This window comes from Tamandua tetradactyla, chromosome 9, assembly GCF_023851605.1.
Source record: "Tamandua tetradactyla isolate mTamTet1 chromosome 9, mTamTet1.pri, whole genome shotgun sequence".
Lineage (NCBI taxonomy): Eukaryota > Metazoa > Chordata > Mammalia > Pilosa > Myrmecophagidae > Tamandua > Tamandua tetradactyla.
In genome coordinates this window covers 108,994,460-109,018,183 of record NC_135335.1, presented here as the reverse complement: position 1 = coordinate 109,018,183, position 23,724 = coordinate 108,994,460, and the positions used below count along the sequence as shown (strand labels likewise).

Sequence of the window (23,724 nt, the reverse complement as noted above, 5' to 3'; positions counted from 1 at the left end):
CAATGGATCAGAAACAGAATGGCTTTTAAAATGGGGAATTTAATGAGCTGCTAATCTACAGTTGTAAGGCCGATAAAATGTCCCAATTAAAACAAGTCTATAGATATGTCCAATCAAAGGCATCCAGGGAAAGATACCTTGGTTCAAGAAGGCTGATGAAGTTCACGGTTTCTCTCTCAAGTGAGAAGGCACATGGTGAACACAGTCATGGTTTCTCTCCTGGCTGGAAGGGCACGTGGTGAGCAGAGCATCATCTGCTAGCTTTTTCTCCTGGCTTCCTGTTTCAAGAAGCTCCCTGAAAAAGCAGGCGTTTTCCTTCTTCATCTCCAAAGCGCTGGCTAGTGGACTCTCTGCTTCATGGTGCTGCAGCATTCTCTGCTCTCTCTGAATCTCCTTTCTCCAAAACATTTCCTCTTTTATAGGACTCCAGAAACTTATCAAGACCCACCCAAATGGGTGGAGATATGTCATCACCTAATCCAGCTTAATAACCACTCTTGATTAAATTACATCTCCAGGGAGATGATCTGATTACAGTTTCAAACATACAGTATTGAATAGGGATTATTCTGCCTTTACAAAATGGGATTTAGATTAAACGTGGCTTTTTTAGGCAATATATATCCTTTGTTGTCATCCGTTAGCCAGTCACTATGAGGTCACCAAAGATTCTGCTAATAATTGTCAAAGTAGTTTAGAACACTTGTTCTCTCTCGGGACCCAACTTTTTTTTTAAACAAATTCTAAACCACCTCTTTTCTTAATCTAATTTTTCTATACTTGTTTTCTTGTTACTGGAAATGAGCAACACAGGCCTGAATTAAAACCAATGTTATCAGCAAATGTTAATTGGAGTTCCAAAGGATCAGGACCCTGGAAGCCATCTGGACAAACCCCATAAGGTTTGGAAATGAGTCTGATGGGAAGCAAAAAAATCCGTTTTCTGTTGCCCCAGGGATCTACTTACCAAATTTCTGTAGCAATCCCTAGGCTATAATGGAAGGCTTAGTTTTAAATAAACAATTCATTCGTGTCTCTACTTTACAGATACTGTAGATTGGGTTATACATGAAGAAATGCAAAAGAAAAATTTCTTAATCTTTACCAAGGAAGCTGTAATATAGTAGGAAAAAGTAAGAAATTTTGCTTTGTTATTCTTCCTTTCAGAACTGACATAATATTCATGTTATTCTTTCTCTTTTTAAAATATATCAGAAATGGAAATGTTATATTTTAGCCATGCTCTAATGCACACTTCCTAAGTTTTTTAACCTTTCTAAAACTTATTTTTTCTGAAAAAAATAATGGGAAATAGAACTGTTAACTATTAGTCTATCAGCTGAATTTTGGTTCTGGATATAATGACAAAGTCATCACCCTGTGAATGTCCATGGTCTTTGGGGAATTGAACATTATAGTGGTTTCGGTCCCTAACAGCCCAGAGTCTTCCTCAGACTGGCTGCCATCACAATTTGGGTTAACGGTCTCTTGTGCAGCTGAGAACAAGGACTGAATGAGAAGGAAGCGTGAACTACCTCTCCTGTATTGCTAGATGTAGTCCCTGAGCAGTTAAGGACTATTGAAAAAAACCTGTTTCAGAAACTTAAGAAAAAACAAATGGAAGGCATGAAAATGTGTATTCATATATTCAGTCACAAAGTCTTGCTTTTCACACAGAATAACATTTTAATGGCAGGTGTCATTTCAAATTATGCTTGAGTTAAGTCCCATCTGTGTTCAGTCCACAAGAGAATGGTAAATCAGCTACAACACTCCAACCAGAACCAAGTATCTCTTTTGAAGGGAACCTTTGAGTCTGCATTCTTTCAGATGGTAGATTTACTTAAAAAATTGCTTATCCAGGCAACAAGAAGTCAATACTATCTCTTTGGAAGAGCCTCCATTGGAAAGCTTTTAAAATTGACTGTAGTTGAACATTTTAGAGGCATGGTTTATTCATTTCCTTGTTTATTGTAGGTTGCATTTATGCTTCATATGGGAAATAGCATCAATGGTGTAGTCTTAGAATGAAAGGGCAACTAAATGTAAACAGTGAATAGAAATAACCCTAGCTGCTTTTCTTCACATATTTATGAAAGATATTCCCTTTTCTTTATCTTTATCCTATGAAACACTGTCAGAGATCTTAGATAACTTCTCTTCCAATTGATGTTTCTAAATTGGTGACATGCAATTACCTTCTCCATATTCACATTGCTGAATAAGCTGAATTTTTAAATTATATACTCGTAACTGGTTGAAATCTTCCCTAAGTATAAAATAGATGTTGAGTGTCTTGAGAGTTGATTTTAAGATGTTTAATTCTTCCCTCTCCTGTCAGGCAAAACTGGTCTTACTGGAAAACTCTTAAGGAAGATTATTGCTATGCTAACCACTTTTTGATCTTTGGAACTATTTCCTGATTTTAATCTCATTTTCTTCTTCAGTGTCATCAAGTGAACTCTAACCAATGGGAAATTTGGGGTATGTTCATAATCTGAGAACCAGAGACTTAAAGTTTGAAAAGAGTCGGGTAGCAAGATGGGATTCTATGATCTGATAACATGCTTAATGGGCCATCCCCAAAATTTTTAGGTTATTTGTAATACAACCTGATATGGGTATATAAGTAGGTAAATTTTACTATGTTCTAAAACAGAGGCAGGACAAATAGCAGCAATAGAGTCATTCAGTTGCTTTTTTTTTTTCAAACTGACCCATTGTGAAAAGTGAAATAATCATTTAGAGAGCTGTTTGCAAGTGACATGAGCTCCCATATCTTACCGTCAACATATTCAGCCACGTTGGAGGAGATGGTGATATCAATGAGAGAAACCATGCGAATCCCAACACGCACAAACAGATACATAGATGGGAGAGACTCAGGAGCTCAGCAGACAAGCCTGGAGGGAAGGCTTGGATTTGAACGTTATAAAGATACAAGAAATAGAGAAGCCTTAGATTTGGGCAAATTTATTCATGAAGAACGCAGAAGGGAAGATCAGATGGCTGACCATGGAGCCTGGGGACACAGTAGCATTTTAGAGATAGCCAAGGAGGAAGCAATGATGCTGAGAGGGAGCAGCCATAAAGAAGGCAAGGAATTAAAATGGTATAGTGTCTCTGGAGCAAAAAGAGTAGAATTTCAACGAAAAGTGGTCTGCAGTGTCAATGCTGCAGAGAAGTAAGATAAGGATGGAAACATGTTCACTCAATGTGTCTTACTGAGACCCTTAGTGACTCTAGGATCAGGAAGCATCTTCCACCACACAATGGGGCAGAAGACCGATTGCAAATCATTAGAAATTAGTGGAAAGGGAGGAAGTTTGGCTGTGCAGGAAAATAAGGAATAAAGAGGTAATTGAATGTCATTTGGGATTAAAAATGTTTAGACATTTCTTAATTATTATTTTAAGGAATAGAGAGTCCTGAGATGGTGTCTATTCTAAGCGGTCTATCCTGTGTAGCAGGAGGGGAGGTTGAACATCCAGGAAGAAGAGTCCCAGTCTGATGGAGTTAGGTCCTTGAGGTGGCAGAGTGGTTGAGAAACCCATGATCAGATGGATGGAGGAGCCCCAGAGGCAAGAAGGAATGCTTAACCCATTGCTTGGATTGCTGGGGAAGAGAAGACCCATGTTCTAGTTTGCTAGCTGCAGGAATGCAATATACCAGAAATGGAATGGCTTTTAAAAGAGGAATTAAATGAGTGGCTAGTTTACAGTTTTAAGGTCAAGAAAATGTTCCATTTAAAACAAGTCTATAGAAATGTCCAATCAAAGGCATCTGGGGAAGGATACCTTGGTTCAAGAAGGCCGATGAAGTTCAGGGTCTCTCTCTCAAGTGAGAAGTTGCATGGTGAACCGATTCAGGGTTTCTCGCTCCTCTGGAAAGGCATGTGGTGAACACAGCACCATCTGTTAGCTTTCTCTCCCTTCACGAAACTCCCCAGGAGGCGTTTTCCTTCTTCATTTCCAAAGGTTCACTGGCTGGTGGACTCTGCTTCTCTTGGCTATGTCATTCTGCTCTACTCTCTCTGAATCGCTCTCATTCTCCAAAATGTTTCCTCTTTTATAGGACTTCAGAAACTAATCAAGACCCACCCAAATGGGTGGGGACATGTCATCACCTAATCCAGTTTAACAACCACTCTTGCTTAAATCACATCTCCTGGGAAATGATCTATTACAGTTTCAGACATGCAGTACTGAATAGGGATTAGAAGCCTTTATAAAATGGGATGAGGATTAAAACATGGCTTTTCTAGGGTACATACATCATTTCAAACCAGCATATTCCACCCTCCAGACCCTAAAAAAGACATGTTTTCCTCATATACAAAATACATTAATTTCATAACAATATCAAAAATCCTTAAACCATTTCAGTAGCAATACAAATGAAATACAAAGTTAGAAACAGTGCAAACTGCTATCAAAGTTAATTACAGGCATGGTCTGTTCTAAGGCAAGGTTCTCCTCTGGCTCTGGACTTATAAAAACTTAAAGTAAATTATTTGCTGCCAACATACAAAGGAGGAACAGTCATAGGATATATATATATATGCATTTCCATAGGGAAGAAGGAACACAGGGGTCACCAGACCATACAATTTCAAAAATCCACAGGGCAAAGTCCATTAGATTTCAAAGTCTTCTGAGAATCACTTATCTTCGGGGTTTCTGAAAGCGGCAGTCCTACCTTTCCCAAGGGCCTATGTAGAGGCCTGCCTTTCCCCAAATGCAACCTTAGGGGATATTGGGAAGACCACCTTTATCTCGGTTCCATCCTCTTCAAGCAGCGGGGCCACACCCGAACTCTCTGCCTTCTCCGGAGCACACACTCAACCCCTCCATGTGGTGGCAGCCAGGCTCTCCCCAAACCCCAAGGAATGTGATTCACTCTCTCCAAGGCCTAAGGCGGCATGACTTTTCCACTGCAACAAGGTGGAAGGCCCATCCTCTGCCTTTGGGGCAAACTCACCCTCTCCACGGGCTTGGGTGGGTCCGCTCTCCTGGCCCAAGGCTTCTTGACTTCAGATGTCAATCTCCATGGTTTTGTCTCTGAAGTTATTTTTCCTTCAGTGTGTTCCTTCTCTGAACCCCCAGTCCAGACTGGCAGCGGCTCTGTTTATACAGGTCCTACGGCACTCTCGGCTTTCTATGCAGTAGCCTTGGATCATGCCCATCAGACATAAGGAGTTTCCCTAAATCCTTCCTGGATAACTCCATGCCCACTCCTGGCTTTCTCTGAAATGGCTGACTGGTTTCACATTTGGTTAAATCCTCACATAGGGCACTATTTTCTGGGGTTTCCCTTTCTGGAGGCTCAGGATTTTCCAGAATATCAATTTCTACTTTCTTTGTACCCATGGGTTCAATTCTCAGCTTATCTCATAAGCTGTGAGGAGATACCAGGCTGCACTTCCCACATTTAATTTGGAGAGCTCTTCTGCTAAATATCCAAATTCATGGCTTTAAAAATCTGCCTTCCAGCCAAAGCCACTAGTCAATTTTGCCAGATTATCTGCCATTTTAAAACAAAGCTCATCTTCTTTCCAATCTATAATAACACAATGCCTCATTTCTGTCTAAGGCTTTATCAGAAATGTCTTTAGAGTCCACATTTCTACCAACAGTCTCTTCAAAGCATTGTAGGTGTTCTCTATCAAACTTCTCACAACTCTTCCAGATTCTTCCCCTTATCCATTTAAAAAGCTGTTCCAACATGTTTGGTATTTGCAAACCACAGCAGCACCCCACTTCTGGTACCAAAATCTTTCTAATTTACTAGCTGCTGGAATGCAATATACCAGAAAAGGAATGGCTTTTAAAAGGGGAATTTGATGAGTGGCAGGTTTACAGTTCTAAGGAATTGAAGTGTCTAATTTAAGGTACAAACAAGAGGTTACCTTCACCCAAGAAAGGTCAGCAGATTAGGAACACCTGTCAGCTGAAAAATCATGTGGCTGGCATCTGCTGGTCCCTTGCTCCTGGACTCCATTGCTTTCAACCTTCGCTCCTGTGGGAGTTCCTCACTTTGCTTCTCTGGGGCTCACTTTTATCTCTCTGCTTCCCTTGGCTCTCCAGGTTCTGACTTGCTTATCATCTCATGGTGAAGTCTGCTTGGCTCCAAGCATCTTCAAACATCCATGTCTCTGTTCTCTGAAGCAACTGATCTCTCAGCATCTACATCTGTTCTCCCTGTCCACTCTGAGGCTTCTGTCATTTCTGTCTCTCCAGGATGTTTCACTTTTAAAGGATTCCAGGAAACTAATCAAGACTGACCTGGAATGGGTGGAGTCACAGCCCCATCTAGTTGAACATCATACCCATGGTTGGGTGTGCCCATCTCCATGGAGATAATCTAATAAAAAACTTCCAACCTATAGTGTTAAATCAGGATTTAACAAAACAACTGTCTCCACAAGATTGAATCAGGATTAAAACATGTTTTTTCTGGGGTGCATAATTCTTTCAAACCAGCACAACCAGCTATAGATTTAGATACATTTGTAGGAAAGGGTAGAACTGGGAAGTCATACCTGTTTTTCTGTCTTTTCTTTCTTTCTCTCTCTCTCTCTCTCTCTCTCTCTCTCACTCTCTTTCTTTCCTCCCTCCCTCCCTCCCTCCCTCCCTCCCTCCTTCCTTCCTTCCTTCCTTTTCTTTATTTCTTTTTTTTCTGTAAAGAGATATAATTTTCTGCAAAAAATAAGGAAGAAGCTGGAAAGGAAAGCTATTTCCCCCCTGTGGGAATGATGGGGGATGATGCTGTACTTTTTTTTAAATTTTATTTTATTAGAGGAGTAGTAGGTTTACAGAAAAAAATACAGAATTCCCATTTGCCACCTTATTATTAACACCTTGCATTGATGTAGTATATTTGTTATAATTGATGAAAGAATATTTTTATGATTATACTCTTGACTATAGTCTATGATTTACATTAGTGTTCCCTATTTGTGTTGTACAGTCCCATGGTGTTTATTTTATTTTATTCTAGTGACATACATAAGTTAAAATTTTCCCTTTTAACCACATTCAAATATACAATTCAGTGCTGCTAATTACATTCAAAATGTTGTGCTACCATCACACCAACCATTACCTAAACTTTTCCATCACTCTAAATAGAAACTGTACAATTTAAGAATTAATTCCTCATTCCCTATGATAAGCCTGCCCCCCAGGCTCTAGTTTCTGATCCTATGAATGTTCTTATTCTAATTATTTTCATATTGTTGAGATCAGACAAAATTAGTCTCTTTGTGTCTGGTTTATTTCACTCAACATGCTGTCAGGATTCATCCATGTTCTCACATGTATCAGAATTTCATTCCTTCTTACAGATGAATAATATTCATTGTATGAAGTTTACAATGAATATATATATATATATATTCACATTTTTTATATATATATATACATATATATATGTATATATCACATTTTATTTATCCATTCATTAGTTGATGGACACTTTGTTTGCTTCCATCTTTTGGTAATTGTGAATAATGCCACTATGAACATTTTTGTGAAAATATCTGTTCAAGCCCCTGATTTAAATTCTTTGGGGCATTTACCTTGAAGTGGAATTGCACTTCAAGTTCTATACTTAACTTTCTGAGGAACAACCAAACTGTCTTCCACAGTGTCTACCCCATTTTACATTCCCATCAACAATGAATGAGTGCTCCTGTTTCTCTGCATCCTCTACAACACTCGTTGTTGTTTTTTTTGGTGGTAACCATTCTAGTGAGTGTGAAATGGTATCTCATTGTGGTTTTGATTTGCATTTCCCTAATGCCTAATGATGTTGAGCATCCTTTCATGTGTTTTTGATTTGGTTGTTTGTCTTTTGTTGTTGAGTTGTAAAAGTTCTTTATATGTGAAGTTCTTCATCTGTTCTGTAAATTAAACCCTTATCAGGTAGGTAGTTTCCAAATATTTTCTCCCATTGTGTAGGTTGTCACAAAAATAGTCCTTTGATACACAAAAGTTTTAATTTTGATGAGATCCTATTTATCTACTTTTTCTTTTGTTGCTTGGAAAGGACATTTTTATAGTGATGAAAGGCTGCAAATAGTCACCAATGGGAAGAGTGGAGGAATCGGACTAGATAGGTGGAAGGTGAAGGCTTTCAGTTGAGTAATGCGTCTGTGTCTGAACAAGATAATTTAGATGGAGATAGAGGCCAATTAACTTTACTTCATTTCCTAGGCATAGAATGTACTCCCAACTCGTATCACAAACACATTTTGAACAAAAGAACACAGCAGTGAGATATCATGGAAAGATCTAGAGCATTTGGGAGAAGAAAGGGCAGTAGGTAAATGAAAAATAGCTGAAGATGACATTCAACATGCATGTCCTCTCCTGGAAAATCATTAGTTTCATATTATATTTGAAACATGGCATCAGTTTCAATTTTTGTTCATCACCACACTGTGACTTTCTGTCAAAATAAGAACTGGTCTCATAATACAACAAAACAAAATTGTCATACTTCCCCAAACTGTACAATTTTCTATTAGTTTGAGTCATCCCCCAAATTCCATTTAAAAATCACTTTTACTGGTTTTATTTTGCTGTCTAATTTAAACTATTTATTCCATGATTCTTCAAAATGGCTTAGCCACTTTGGCAATTGTATTAGTGGTAAGACATTTTTACTTGTTTTCCCTAAATCTGAATCTTTGTTAGAATTTCTCCATATTTTCAATTTTTTTGTTGTGGTTGCTATTGTTTTTGTAATGGCAATGAAGGGATTTCTATTTGCCTCATTTGAGTGAATGACTGAGTCATAATGAGAACTAACTCTTTCTAAATGCCTTTGACATGTGTCTGAAACTATTTCACTATGCCCCTTGCAGGTACTCTTTAAAATTCATGGGAAGGCAAAAGATCTTTACAAACAAAAGCAAAGCCAAAGACATAAAACTATTTTCCTACTTTCTCTTCTTTATACAACCTTTGTATGAGAAATGCATTCACCCAATGCTGAATGTAGTTTTCTAACTATTTAAGTTCTCATTCTCAAGACAAAGTAGGGAAAGTGGCATTGAACTAATCCATTCTTGAAAACATCTTAACATTATAAGCAGAACAAAGTGGTACAAAATGTATTCAGCCTCACGGATTTCTCTAGATTGTTACCAGAATAGAAAATGGCAGAATGTATTAATTCCTAAGATAAAATTATAATGAGAACAGAAAAGGGTGCGAGTTGAATTAATGTAGTGACAGGCTTCTGTCTGCAGAGCATGGTGTTCTCGAAACACCACATTACAGCACTTTGAAGTCATCCTCTCTTTTGTCACCTGTATTTTAAAGATGCTCTAAAGATAAAGCTCAGCCATATTCTCATCCAGCTCACAGTGCTCTGGACACAGACTAGTCACAGGGATTGATGGATGGACCTAACTTGAAGGAACAAAGGAGATTTAACTTAGCTAGCAAGAATACATTTTTTATCAATGCAAACACGGATACTGACATGCAGCCTTCCTAGCAGATCACTTTCAAATCTGGCCACTCCCAGGAAAATTTAGTTGGCATGATTGTGCATATGAAGGGATTTGCTCTTGCCAAAAAAACTTCACATTTTGCAATTTATAAAGAATTATTTGATGTTTTCTGTCCTTGCTGTTTGGGGGCCAGGTTTTTAATAGACAGCATCTTTTTTCTGGGGTGATTTTCAAATGGGTAATCCCCAAAGCATGTGTCTGAAGCTAGATTGTCTTTTGTGGTATCTTTTATCCATATTACAAAATATACTTATTAATAGATCCAGTGTGGATTTGGAGGGACAGTTAATAAATGTAGTTGAATATTGCCGTAATGTACCTGCAGAGTCATTCAAATGCAGATTTTTAGAAGCTTTGGAAGCTTTGCACTGTTCAATGAAAGCACGTGTGTCCCAATAATAAGCAACTGAGATTCAGAGCTTCAAACACTTCAAAGGGACTGTGACTCCAGAAGCCACAGTGGAAAACCTCAAATGGCTATGCTAGAACTTTGAAATGTTTTTAATAATGCTTGCCCATGTAGCTTTACATGCTCCCAAACCTGATCTGATTGCAAAATTTTAACCAGTGATTCTAGTCTTTGAATCAGAATGGCTTTGCTGATTTGACTGGCAGCAGCATTGCCTTTGTTTCGAATTTTCATGATGCAGAAAATATTGGTCCATGTTCTTCCATCTCTGCATTAGTGCCCTTGCAAAGGGCATACCTAATTCATATCCGAACTATGAATTAACGTTCTTAATAACATCAGAGTAAGGCATATGCAATACTGTCTTATCATGGCTGGTTGTGATTTCAGAGGAAATCTGCTAACTCTTGATAATAAGCAAGAGTGAACTGTGAATTAGCAGAATATGCTAAGCCTAAATGATATCAGGAATTTTTTATTTTCTCTTTCCACATGTAAGTTGCCATTAAGCTGTGGCATAACCTCTTTAAGCAAACCTAATAACTTATAAATGTTCTTTTCCTGAGACAACTTCTTGGTGTGAGCCCTTCCTACCCCCTCTGGTCTTAACCCTACACCGTGAAGTATCCTCACCTTTGAAAAACCTTAGAAATGAAGCTGTTTATTTCCTCTCAGCCCTCCAACCTGTCTCTAAAGATAAAACCAGTGTATTGTAACCTCTTTAAAGTTTGATTAAAAGAGAGGGATTCAAATGGTGAAAACCCAAGATTGCCTTACTGCTCTAAGTTTTGAAAAATAAAACACCTGTAAGCAAGTAATACCTATGAAGCTTTCTTTCTGGAGTAAATCAAACAGCCTCTCTTTCTGGGGAAATTTGACTTAAAATATACTCTCCCCATTCTGTGTAAGATCAATGCATGTAAAGCTTGCATTTTCTTTTGAAACCATAATAAGAAGAATTAAGACCCTATGATTAAGCATTTAACATAAAATTAAAGGGCAATGATTATTCATTAGAAAAGTACAATGCACTTAGAATTCAATTAGATTTCAAGTAGACTTCTGCCTTTCTATAGGCAATCACAATTCATGGTTTTGGCATTTTTCCTGTCCTCCTTGTCTTTTAGGTTTTCTCGTATTTTATTCATATCTGGAGCATTTTAAGGATGGGAGAACAAATTTTGGATGTTTAGCATGGTCTGGGCCTTCAATTTCTGACAGTAATTCCAATTCTGTCTTTGCTTCCCTGAGTTTCTTTAGACTAAGTGATATTTGATAGGCATGAGGTAACTCCACCAGAAATCTGCCTACCTGCATGAAGCTTGCAGAATGGAAATCAGAATTCATTTGAACATATAAGAAATTTATATATGATAAAAAAAGCTCTGAGAATTCAGCAGGAAAAATGGAATATTTGGAAACAGAATTAAATGCAGATCCTAATCGTTCACTACATTCCATGCTATATCCCAGGTATAGTGAAATAAAAATCATTAAAATTAAAATCATAAAAGGAAAGCAAACAGTGAATATCTGTCTGTTCTTTGTATGGGGAAGGATTGTCTCCATTTGAAAATAAGAAAAAAATAATAAGGAGAAAATTAAATTAGAATAATTTTGTTAAATCTAATATTAAAAAAATCCTAAATAAAATTAAGACACAGCCAAGAACCAAGAAAAAACATTTGCCAAAATTATGAAAAGGGTCCAATTTGCTTATTAAATAAAGAGCTCATACAAATCAATAAACAAGATCCCCAAAAGTAAATGAGCAAAGGGAACAGGTGAGTTACAAAAGAAGGAACTCAAGGCATCCAAGTGGAAAAAGGCATGCAACTTCACAAATATGTAAAATCAAAAAGTGAAATTATATCGTTACCATTTTTTTCCATCTGTTAAATAGCAAAGACTATAACAGAGGCCTTATTTAGTGATGGCATTAGTAGGATGATGGGCACTTCAAACCCTGCTGCTGAGAGTGGCCACTGGGTGGCCATTCTGAACGTCAGTTTGGCACATATCAAGGGACTGAAAAATATTATATCCTTGTGTCCATATAGTCTAGTTCCAGGTGAAAAAAGTCAGCTGCAGTTTTTAATATTGTCTTAGTTTGCCAGGGCTGCAATATAAAGACCACAAATTGGTGGGCTTAAATAACAGAAATTTATGGTCTCATAGTTTTGGAGGCTAGGAATCCAAAATCAAGGTGTTGTCCACGCTTTCTCTCGGAATCTGTAGCATTCTGGTGTGGCTTGCCAGGAATCCTTGGCGTTCCTTGGTTTGTAAATGCACCTGTGCCTCTGCCACATGGCAACCTCTCTCTGCTTGTCTGGCTTCTCCTAATCCACTGCATTAGAATGTTCCCTCCATATAAGGACTTCAGCCATATTGGATTAAGGCCCACCCTTAGTAAGTTCGGCCTCGCCTTAACTAATAACATCTTTAAAGGTCCTATTTACAAATGGCTTCACACCCACAGGACTGGGTACAGACTTGAACAGTCTTAGTAGGGGACTTTATTGAGTCTACCACAAATAAGATCCCATTGTTTTTCTTAGAAAGAAGAAAAGGAAGGTGTCAAAGGAAGAAAAGAAAGAAAGAAATGTGTGTGTGCAAGACAAATGTGGTAATTTTTTTTCCTTCTTTTTATGTCAGGATTATTTTTTGCAACAACTTTATACCGCAACCTGAAAAGAGAATAAAAAAGATTAAGAAGCATGCAAAAAATACTCATATCTTTTAACCAGCTAATTCCTCATTTAGAAAATCATACAAAGGAAAAGTAAAAAATGTAGACAAAGATTTATGTACAAATATGCAGCTATTATAAATAATACATGAGAAGGATTTAAATAGCATGGTAAAATACATTCACAAATTTCAAGCAAACAGAATAAAGCAAAACAGGATACAAAATTGTGTAAGAATGATCCCAACCTCAAAAAATATGAAAAAGACTAGAAGAAAATACACCAAAAAATGTCATGGTGGTGTCCCTGGGTAGATTAATTATGATAGAGTTTTGTTTTGCCTTGATCCTTTGCTATGCATTTACTTTTTAACAGTATGTACTGCCTTTAAAAGCATGGGAAGGGTGTGTGTGGAATTCTACATCTCTGACCCAGAGATTCCTTATACCAAAATGTAAAAGTTTTCTTCAATGAAAGCCTTCACCACCATGTCTTAGGTGAGACATGAGGAAGCATCAGAAAGGGGCCATAAAATCTGAATGGCATTGGGAAAACAAAATTCTATCAATAAGCAGCAGGCATCAGTGTCCTCCAGGTGTCCTTACTCAATGACACACCAGCCAGCTAATACCATTATTTAGAATCAATGGATACTATACGACTGAACCCGAGCAGCCAATAAACCAGGCTTGGGGGACATCATTTCTAGAAACACAGCCTCCAGAAGGTCTGTTGTCCATAAATGGTGTGAGAACTCCCAGAAGCCTGGATCAGCAGGCATTGCCCAGTGCAGTGCTTTGGGCGGCTGCATCACTAGGTGTATCGGGTAATCACTGGGTAAACATCCGAGCACCAGTTGCAAAAAGATACTCCTGTGGGTAGTAAAAAATGTTCTCTGTTTGCAAGTCGAGGCTTACCCCTGTGTTTTGGAGATACCTGAATTGGTTTGGCTCCTTTCCAATTACAATCTGCTCGTAATCACCCAGGGTCTGTAACATCAAGCAGTGTTACGAGGGAATTAATTCTTTCTATGTGACAGTTGTTACTGTAATTCATGTCCTTGTTTTTAATTGCTGGATCAAATTACTTTGTAGATTATTTCATATTTCATCCCAAGAGAAAGGAATAGAAAAAACGCGCAGTGCCTGTGGTGACTTATTTGTTTAGTCTACCCAGGAAAAAAAACAGAATTTAAAAGATTGACTTTCAAAACAAAATGATTCTTCCCTATCCTTAGAGTATATTTTGGATGACTTAAGATGGAAAAGTTCGCCTGAGTACATTCTTTCTGTTTAAACACTCTAGGAACAAAGTTTATTTTCATGACGGCTCTGCCAAAATAATGGCCATAAAGGTCACAAAGCAATATTTCCCAATAAATACCTTGAAAAAGATGAACAATTCCATGATCTTTCTTTGAGAGAAGGACCTGAAGATAAGAAATTAATGAGACTTAGAATAGTTGAAGAAATACCTAATAGACTCTCTTGAGATCCAAATGCCAAGATGTTAAAAAAAAAAAAAACTACAAAAGAAACTTAGCAAATGAAAATTATATTTGGGGAAAAAAAGAGTATTTGAAAAATCTTGTGTTTGTTTTTGCAGCACTGAAATTTAATCCTTGTGTTTGAATACATACCCCGGAGACATTGCATCGTTTTTTAATCATACCCACTCAATGCTTTTTATGCTAATGTTTGAAATATGAGTAAGAACCAGTGACTGTTTCTTAGGTCTCTTATCAACTGAGAGTTTACCTGTGGACTGATAGGGAAGTGAAAACCTGGATGAAGCAAGCTCACATAACTGAAAAGCTGCAGAGAGAATTCATTGTTCTATTTATTTCCACCTTGTGATGAGTTGAGTTGAGAAGAAAATGTATTTATACCAATGGGCACTTGAAATGAACTGTTGCTGTAACTGTCCAAGGCTGGTCAACATCATATTCCCTCATAAAGATCATCTTATAAAGTAGACCTGAGTGATAAACTAAAGGAGAATTATAGATCAGTGATCACTTAGAAGCAAGTAGCAGAGAAATTGATAAATATTGCCTGGCTGCCTGGCAAATAACATAGTCATCATCAGGTAGGGAGCTGGAACTTGCTGATTGCTGGGAAACTACAGCAATAGACAAATGAACAGACCCACTCATTGAGGGCAAAGGTACCGTGTAGTTCAGGTAACAAAGCACTGTCAACATAGAAAGGTCTTTGAAATAGGAGCTGAAGCTGCTACCCCCAAAACTGAAGACATATATAGTGTTGAAAAGCTGGCAGCCTTGAATCAATTTTCCAGCCAGGGTGCTGAATGTATTATCATCAGTGTCATCTTTGTAAAGGGGAAAGAAATATCCATATAAAAGATGTTTTTTCTACCATTGGTATTAATGAATGATTACTAAGAGTTCCTGGGGTTGCTTTTGCGACTCATTGAAGCCCAATGCATTCTAGTCTATTATGGGAAACCAATAAAGTTATATTGGTTTAAAAATTGGTTCTATGGTTCTCTAGTCTAAATATATTGTTTGTTTGCCTATGTGTTGAGTGAAAGAAGCAAGTTACCTGTTACATGCTAGGTTGATTGATGGCTGTGGGGTTTTTAACCATACTTGGTCCTCCATAAAGCAAGATCCATTGTTGAACTGGCTCAAATGCAGCTAAACAAATTTTATTTAGGAAGACAAGGGGGGAGGGTACAAAGCTGCAAGCGTTATATGCTGGGGAGGATGCTACATCACTTTTGTGCTTCATGGAAACTTCATTCTGATTGGGGCAGAAAAAGCCTGAGGATTCAAGGGCTGGCACTTATAATAACTTACCTGTACACAATATATTAACATTTACAAAACTAAGAGACATACTTCAAGAAGTTCTGTCAAGTATGTGTTGTTATCCCCTTTAGAAATGAGAATGAGCCTCAGAGAGATTAGTGGCCACAGTACCAGAGATGGAAACCTGGCTCCACCAGTTATCAATCATAGGATTGATCAATCCATAGGATTTTTTATTCTAGCTTCCAATGACCTTCCCTCACTTTCAACTATAGTTAAAACATTATTCTTCCCTACTTTGATTCAAAGAAAGACCTGTAGAAAAGAGTCAAAGCAGACCATGTTATTTCCATAGCTGCTTCTATCACAGACTTTCATGGTTCAAATAAACAAATAAATTATAAAATTAATGATTACATGGCAGCATTAGAAGAGAGAACTTTTATCTGTAGCACAGGGGCAGACCAACTTGCTAGTGGATGAAGCAATGAGAACTCAGAACTAGAAGAGCTTTAAGCCTCAAACAGTAAGATAGGTAATACTCCCTAGAACACCATCACAACAAAGTATAAAATTATTAATTAAAGGAGGGCTAATATAAGAGATGGCCAGCATATATAGATTTCAGTTTATTTTATATACTTATTCCAAAAGGAGAGCTTTTATTTCAAAGTTCAGTTATAATAATGAGCTATTTTAAGATATTTTGATACTTATATATGATTTCACACAAAAACTAACCATTACTTCACAATTTTATGGATTGGCTGGGATAATTGGGATATGTGAAGCAGCTTATCTGGTCAGGGTCAGCTTGGCTGGAACTTGACAGTTTTGGATGGTCTTATCCACGTGTTTTTTTGTTGTTGTTGGCAGCTTCATGATGGCTTCTGCTGGATAGCACTTCTCTTTGTACCATGCGGTCTCTCATTTTCCAGTAGGCCAGTATAGATGTCTTCATGTATTAGTCCGTGTCTCAAAACTTAAGAAAGAGAGAAGGCAACGCTAATATGGAAGCTCTTTCTAAGCCTCCATTGTGTTTTCTAAGAGACTGAGAACATGTGTTTGAGAACAAACATCATCCTGAAACCTGAAGGATAAGTAGGGGCTAGGCAAACTGAGGAAGGTTTGGAGTCCAGGGAGGAGGAAGGGATTGTTCGTTATGAAGCCCAGAGGAACCCAAAAAGAGAGCATCTGGTCTACATCAGGAACTGAAAAACTTTTGATATGACTGAAGTATGAAGAAAGTGATAAAGAGTTGCAAGAAGTGAGGTTGGAGAGCAAAGCAAAGGACAGCTGATGGAGAGGATTAAGGCAGATTTTTAGGGGCAATGGGAAACCATTGAAGGGATTTAAATAAGGGTATAATAAAATCAGACTAAAGCTCTAGGAAAATCACTCAGGCTATAGTTGAAGACTTGATTTGAAGGAACAAAACTGGAATAAAAGAGAAAAGCTAGAAGGCTACTACAGCAATTTCTTTCCATTAAATCTATTTTTATCAGATGTTAATTTACCTAGTCCAGATCTTTTTTTCTTTTGGTTATTGTTTGTATGCATTGCTCTTATGTTGCATTCTTTTCCTTCCAAGATATCTATAGCTTGATATTTATGGTGTGTCTGAGATAAGCAGCAGTATTTGGGTTTGTTTTTTTTTATTGTGTGAGAATATTTTTTAATTGGAATATTTAATCCATTCACATTTAATTTAATTTATTGATATATCGAGTTCAAATTACTTTTTGTCCCATGTCTTGTAGCTTTTTTCCTTCTTCCTTGCCACATTTTGGATTAATAAAGTTACCTTTGTTCTATCTCTCTATCTGTGACCTGTTTAACTCTTTTAATGGTTACTTAGAGACTACAGCATGCATCCTTAATTTATTAGGGTCCTTTTTAAATTAGTCCTTTCCAACACATCAGACAATATAAGGGCTTTACAAAAGCTTGACTTATACAAATATTTTTAATGACATGAAATTTCATTATTTTTGTTCCAGTCAGTGTTCTTCTAGATTTACCCCTAATTTTACCCTTTCTGGTGCTCTTTATCTTTTCCTATATTTCTGGGGTTCTATCTTGATCATGGTCCCTTTAGTATTTCTTTTGGTGTGGGTTTGATGTTGATAAAGTCTGCCAATTTGTGTGTTTGAATATGTTTTAATTTGACCTCTATTTTTTGAAAGATATTTTGTTGGTATTGTGGTGGTTTGAAGTGATATGTATCCCAGAAAAACATGCCCTTAAATCTAATCCTTTTCTGTGGGTGTAGATGCATTGTAAGTAGGACCTTTTGATGAGGTTACTTTAGTTAAAGCATGTCTCACCTCGATCAGGGTGGGTCTTAATCCTAATATTAGAGTTCTTTATACATGGAATGAATTCAGACATGGGAGAAAACCAAAGAAGCAAGAAGATGAAATCAACAAAACCTGAAAAGGAAGGAGTGACCAACAGATGCTGTTTTGTGCTTGCCATATGGCAGAGGAGCCAAGTATTACCAGCAGCTTGTCTTTGGGAAGAAAGCATCACCTTAATGATGCACAGATTTGGACATTTTGCCAGTCTCAAAACTGTAAGCAGATAAATTACCATTGTTTAAACCAAACTATTTCATGGTATTTGCCTGAGCAGCCTAGGAAACTAAAACTGGCGTAGAGTTCTAGGTTGTCTGTTATTTTCTTTTACACTTTGAAGATGCACTTTCTTTTGAAGATGCCACCTACAGCAGAAAGAGAGGAGGAGAAGTGCTCTGGCTTCTCACCTCTTGCTGCTCTCCAATCTCTTCTAATGCCTCCCACTGCCTTAATCCATCCAGAAGCCAGCAGATGTAGGAGCCCCAGAAACACAGCCTGCAGGGTTCAGTCCTTTTGTGAATATGGGTAGGGCATGAAATAGATCTGAAGACAAGAAAAACACATAGATGTATAATAGCTGTATAAAGTAAATGTACTTTACTTTATACCAGGTACGATGATAATTATGCTACAGAGTATATTGGTGAGAATGGATTAAGTTACACTACAATTTCTAAAAAAACAAAAATATCAGTGGCTTAACAAATGCAAAAGTTTGTTTCTAACTCATACTATGTGTTTAAAAGAGGATGATGGGAGACGATGCTCCATATCCAGGGAACTTGGTTAATAGCATCTCCTTAATCTTGTGGCTAATTCCTGATATATTCCATCAGGGATGCATCACTGTCTTGATTACCACAGTAGGGGAAGAGAATGTGCTAAATTGTGCCTGGACTTTCCTCTTCCCCTCACAGCCCATTCAACAGTAACTAGCTTTATGGTGCTACCTAACTTCCTGGGTGCTAGGAAATGTGGAGGAACATGTGGAATATTTGGTGAACTTTATTGTCTGTGCTACTCATGGTCCATCTCATTTAATATCCAGCTAACAAAGGCCTCATCCCACAGGTCAAGGGAATTTCACTCTTCTACTGGGTTCTTCCTGCCAAGTAATTTCTGGGAATTGTTCAGTCATGTACAAATGCTACTGCAGTCTCTCCTGAAGGTCACTTCTTACCTCCACCAGCCATCCTTTCTCCAAATGGTTACTTCAGACCAAGCAGATAAGTCAGCTCTTGCCAACTCACATTTGGCTTCTCTCACTGCTTCAGCCCTCTATTCCATTTTCTTTTATTTAAGTATGGACATAGATGTCTCCCTTAATGTAAGTAGCACACATAAGATCAGACAGTGGTATCTAAAACATTCTACAGTCAGCTTGGGTATACTAGAAAATAATTATCACACAGAAAAGGAAAACTTAGATATCAGCTATACCCTTGCTTCTACATGTTACCCTTTAATAAAAGATTTCCTTCTGCTTATGGTCCTTTTCTTGGGCTCCTCAGGCTGCTGTAAAGTTTCAGTGGCCCACTCACAATGGCAATGCCTTTCCATATCTCTCCAACTCAGGAAGGTAGATCTGCTGGTAGCATTCAAGAGATGAGAAATACTCTGCTCTATCAGCTTTACAGCTTTTTTTTTTTCGGGGGAAAACTCTACTTCTACCCACAGTGGCCCTAAGAACTCAGACAGGACAATCAGAGGACTTGACAGTAGATTTCACAAGGTCTAGATTATGCCACCTGAAATAACACTACTTGGGGGTTTTCAGTTCAGGGCAGACTTTAGCATTTCTCATCTGGGCCCTTTTAGGTCACTACCCCCTGTTTAAGGTAAAGATATGCCTTTTCATCCATCCCATCATCTGCTTTTCTCTTCCTGATCTCCTACGAGTAATTTTAAGATGGAACCCATGTGTGTGCATGCATACACACATACACACACACACATCTTTCAAGAACACATGATAAAAAAGAGTTCCAGGGAATTTATGGGAAGATGGCTGAATAGGAAGCTCCAAGAATCAGTCCCTCTATCAGAACAACTATTAAACAGGTAGGAATTGCCTGAATCAACTCTGAAGTTCACTAAAACAGCATCCAGGGAAGAGCGGGAGGAAGAAGCTGGTAAACTACAGTAAGCGTCAGTGAATTGCTCTATTTGTGCAGTGGTTACCATCACCCAACCCAAATTCTTAGGGCAAGCAACAGTGGGGTCCAGCCCCTCATGCGGCTTGTTGGTGCAAAGAGGGGCATAAAAATCGAGTTTCCCGAGATCCAAGCAACCCAAGTGTCCATCAACCATGGAAGGGATAAACAAATTGTGGATTATACACACAATGGAATATTATTCAGTGAAAAGGAATGAAGTTCTGATGCATGCAACAAAGTATAGACATCATGTTGTGGAAAATAAACAAGACACAAAAGGTCCTGTATTTTATGATCTCACTGATATTATATAATTAGAGCAAGAAAACTCATTAAGTCAGAATCTTAATTCAGGGGATGGAGTGGAGATGGGGAATAGGGAGTTAATGTTTAAAAAATGTATAGAGTTTCTGTTTGGGATAATGGGAAAGTTTTGGTAATGTTTCTTGGTGATGGTGTACAATGTTGTGAAATTAGCTGCACTGAATTATATATTTGAATGTGGTTAAAAGGGGGAAATTTTAGACTGTATATGTGCTATTAGAATAAAACAAAAAATAGAACTGTATAACACAAACGGTGAGCTCTAAAGTTAAACCATGGATGATAGTTAATAACATAATTATAAAAAATATGCTTTCATCAATTGTAACACATGTACCACACAATGCAAGGTGTTAATAATAGGATGGTACATGGGGGCACTGTTTTTTGCATGATTTTTCTGTACTTTCACAACTTTTCTAAGAAAGAAAGAAGGAAGGAAGGAAAGAAAGAAAAAGAACAAATAATAATGTAAAGAGACAATGAAATAAAAAAACATAGTTAGGAAAAAATATTTTCAAGGGTACAAAACTACTGAAAATATACCAATTTGCATTTCTAAACAAAATACATAACACATCAATCTGAGGCATTTGCATCTAGGTTAATGGCTGACTTTAGATCTTCCCCCAAAATAATGTATGCAGATTTGTTTTACTTTTGGGTCAAATAAGATCCTTTCCAATTATTTCCCTAAAACAAAGGACGTCTTCTCCAAAGATAACTTGAAGTCTTTACTGGCAGAAATAGAACATTATTAGCAATTTTTAAAGGAAATTTCACTAGTTTTAAAATAAATGTATGTCCCACTGGATATCTTGTTTCTCTCGGGACTGGTGCCTAGGAAAAGAGCTGGGGAGACAGTTCGTCGTATTATGAGAATTTTTATAGTTGCAAACAGTTGCTTATGCTTTTGGCTACAGGCTTAAACAAAAAAAAAAAAGAAGAAATTTTCTGTCATGTAACTGAAAAGTCTAGAGCATTATGGCCCAATAGAAATACTATGTGTCACAAAAGAAATTAAAAATTTTCTAGTAACCATGCTAAAAAGGCAAAAAAAAAAAATAGGTGAAATTAATTTTATTTAATCCAATATATCTAAAATATACTAGAATGTATTTAATATATTATATTTCTGTATGTTATGTAGAAATATAATATATATTTAAAAATATAAAGTGCTCAAATAGCCACATGTGGCTAGTGGCTATCATATTGGAGAGTGTGGTTCCAGAAGGCACGGCTGGATACAGAAATTCAAGTCAGGTGTCAGAGTCATTTCTCTCTCCTGTGTGTGTTTTTTTTTTAATTCTGCTGCTTTTCTGTTGGCTCCATTCTCAAAAATGCTCTCTCCTCCTGCTCATAAAATATCTTTAGTAGCCACTACCCAAGCTACATCTTTTCAGGTTCAAGTTCCAAGATAAAGGGAGTATCTGTCTCTTCAATGGTGAGAACAAAAGTCCTGAGTCAGCAGATTATGGGTCTGTTCCTGAAGCAGTTCTCGCAGTGAGGAGAGCAGAATGAAGGATCCTCTAGGACCCAGATCAATGACCACTCCTGAATTCAGTCCTACTGCATTAGTCAGCTTTCTCTAGGGAAACAGAACCAATGTAGGGGATATCTGTAAATAGTAGAGATTTTATAAAAGTGTCTCATTCAACTCTGAGTATGCATGAGTTCAAGTTCCAGAGGGCAGGCTGCAAGCTGGTGCTTTGATGTAGGTTTATGATGTAGTCCCCAGAAGAGGTTGGCTGGCTGAAGTAGAGATGAACGTTCTCTCTTTTGACTGCTAAAATCATCACCTTCCCCTTAAAAGCTTTCAACTAATTGGATTAAATGTCTCCCATTGCAGAAGACACTCCCCTTACTTGATCATAGATGTAATCAACCATGGATGCAATCAACTGACAGATGATTTAAGTCAAAATCCTCACAGAAATGGTTAAGCCAGTGTTTGTTTGACCAGACAACTGTGCATGACCTAGCCAAGTTGACACATGAACCTAACCATCATGCCTACCAAGCCACATGCATTGAGAAATTAGACAGGGGAGGTGTCTCAGAGGGAAACCAGGTACTATTACCAGAAGAAGAGTGGCTGGTGGGAACAGCCACTCAGAAACAAAAGCAAAAATCAGAGGATCTCTCCAGGAATCAGCAAAGTATAGAGGGTAACTGAAGACTGGGTGTTGATAAAAATCTTTCAGCAAGTACAGGGAAACAGTGAGAAGAACAGAGGGTCCTGAAATGAGTTCTGAGGGACCTCCATATCCAAGGAATGAGTGCAAGAAGAGGAGACTGAAAAGGGGAAAGAGGAGGAGCTACTGGAGTCATAGAGGAAAATCGGGAGGAAGACAGAAAGACCAAAGTAAGAAATTGTTCTGAAAACTCAGTGGTGTTTAATGCTGCCAAGAGTCAAGTAAGATAAACACAAAGCAGTGATCAACAGATTTAGCAGTATATGGGCTTTTGTTGACTTTGGCAAGAGCAATTAGGCTAGATTGCAGTAGGTTGAAGGTAGCTCCAATGCGAGATGAGGTGGAGACAAAATGTGGAAAACTCTTCTAAGAAGGGGTGTGAATGGCAAGAGAAATCGAAGCCTGAGGAGGTTGTCAAGTTGAGAAAGGGTTTGTTAAATACATTATATACAATTTATTTGAGCATAAATATTTTAATAGTTAACTGACATAATAGGCAGTATGGTTCAAAGTTGGATTTGAATTCTAGATCAATCACCAACTGTGCTACCATTAGCAAGTTACTTTGGCTTCTCTGTCTTGGTTTTCTCATTTGTAAAATAGAAGCAATTATGCTGCTTTCATAAGTATGTTAGAAGGATTAAAGGTGATAATGAATGTAAACAGTACTCAGTTAATGTAATTATTATTATCATCCCTCTTCACTAGGTGATGAGAAGTACTGTTTATAATTTCTCTATTTTTTAATTTTGCTTAGGATGTTTCTTCCATTTCACCTTCAGTCTGTGAATTTCTGCTGACCCTTCAAGATATGTTCCCTGTCTACCTTCCCTGCCATGCAAACGCTCTTACAACAGTTGAAATAGGGTTTATTTTTGCCACCCTGGTTCTCTGTTGCCCTTGAATCCACTTCCACAGGTTGACCCATATTTCTTGCCTCCCATCTTGAGCCAAACTGGTCCCCATAGAAAAGCCACTTCCTTGTGTTAAAGTGGATGCAATGATGAAGTTCTTCATGTGTTGCCTTGAGGTGACAAATGTATTCTGCTGATGTCTCCTCCAAAATGCCACTGTTTGTGAATGCGTCTTCTTACAAAACTCTGACCACAGTTACAGGGTGAGAGGTTTTATGGACACAAAGGAAAAAAAAAGTAACCAAAGTTGAATTTCTCTCTTCAGTCCACCCCTCTGTGGTTGCTTCTTGTTACCTAGTCTTTAGTGCTTCTCCTGAGTGCTTTCTGCCTCTTCTACCCTCACTCAGCTCCTGAGCCTGGAGTTAAGTACCATCTGCCTA

General features: G+C 37.8%; 2 long non-coding RNA genes across 4 annotated transcripts in view; one reads left to right on the top strand and one right to left on the bottom strand.

The window, feature by feature from the left end:
- The first annotated feature begins 698 nt into the window (after nucleotides 1-698).
- LOC143646270 (uncharacterized) lies at nucleotides 699-12,646 on the top strand. The gene is made up of 3 exons (XR_013157432.1): nucleotides 699-902; nucleotides 1,048-1,133; nucleotides 12,491-12,646. It is a non-coding gene; the product is annotated as an uncharacterized LOC143646270 (long non-coding RNA).
- LOC143646271 (uncharacterized) overlaps nucleotides 12,509-23,724 on the bottom strand; it is a 95,400-nt gene continuing 84,184 nt past the window's right edge. For 2 of the 3 annotated variants that reach the window (XR_013157433.1, XR_013157434.1), the window contains exons 3-4: nucleotides 18,160-18,295; nucleotides 16,095-16,377 (exon numbers count right to left, since the gene is read on the bottom strand). This is a non-coding gene — a long non-coding RNA (uncharacterized LOC143646271). Of the gene's footprint in view, nucleotides 12,620-14,005; nucleotides 14,052-16,094; nucleotides 16,378-18,159; nucleotides 18,296-23,724 lie in introns of those variants that run through there. The other variant, XR_013157435.1, reaches the window with a different exon arrangement.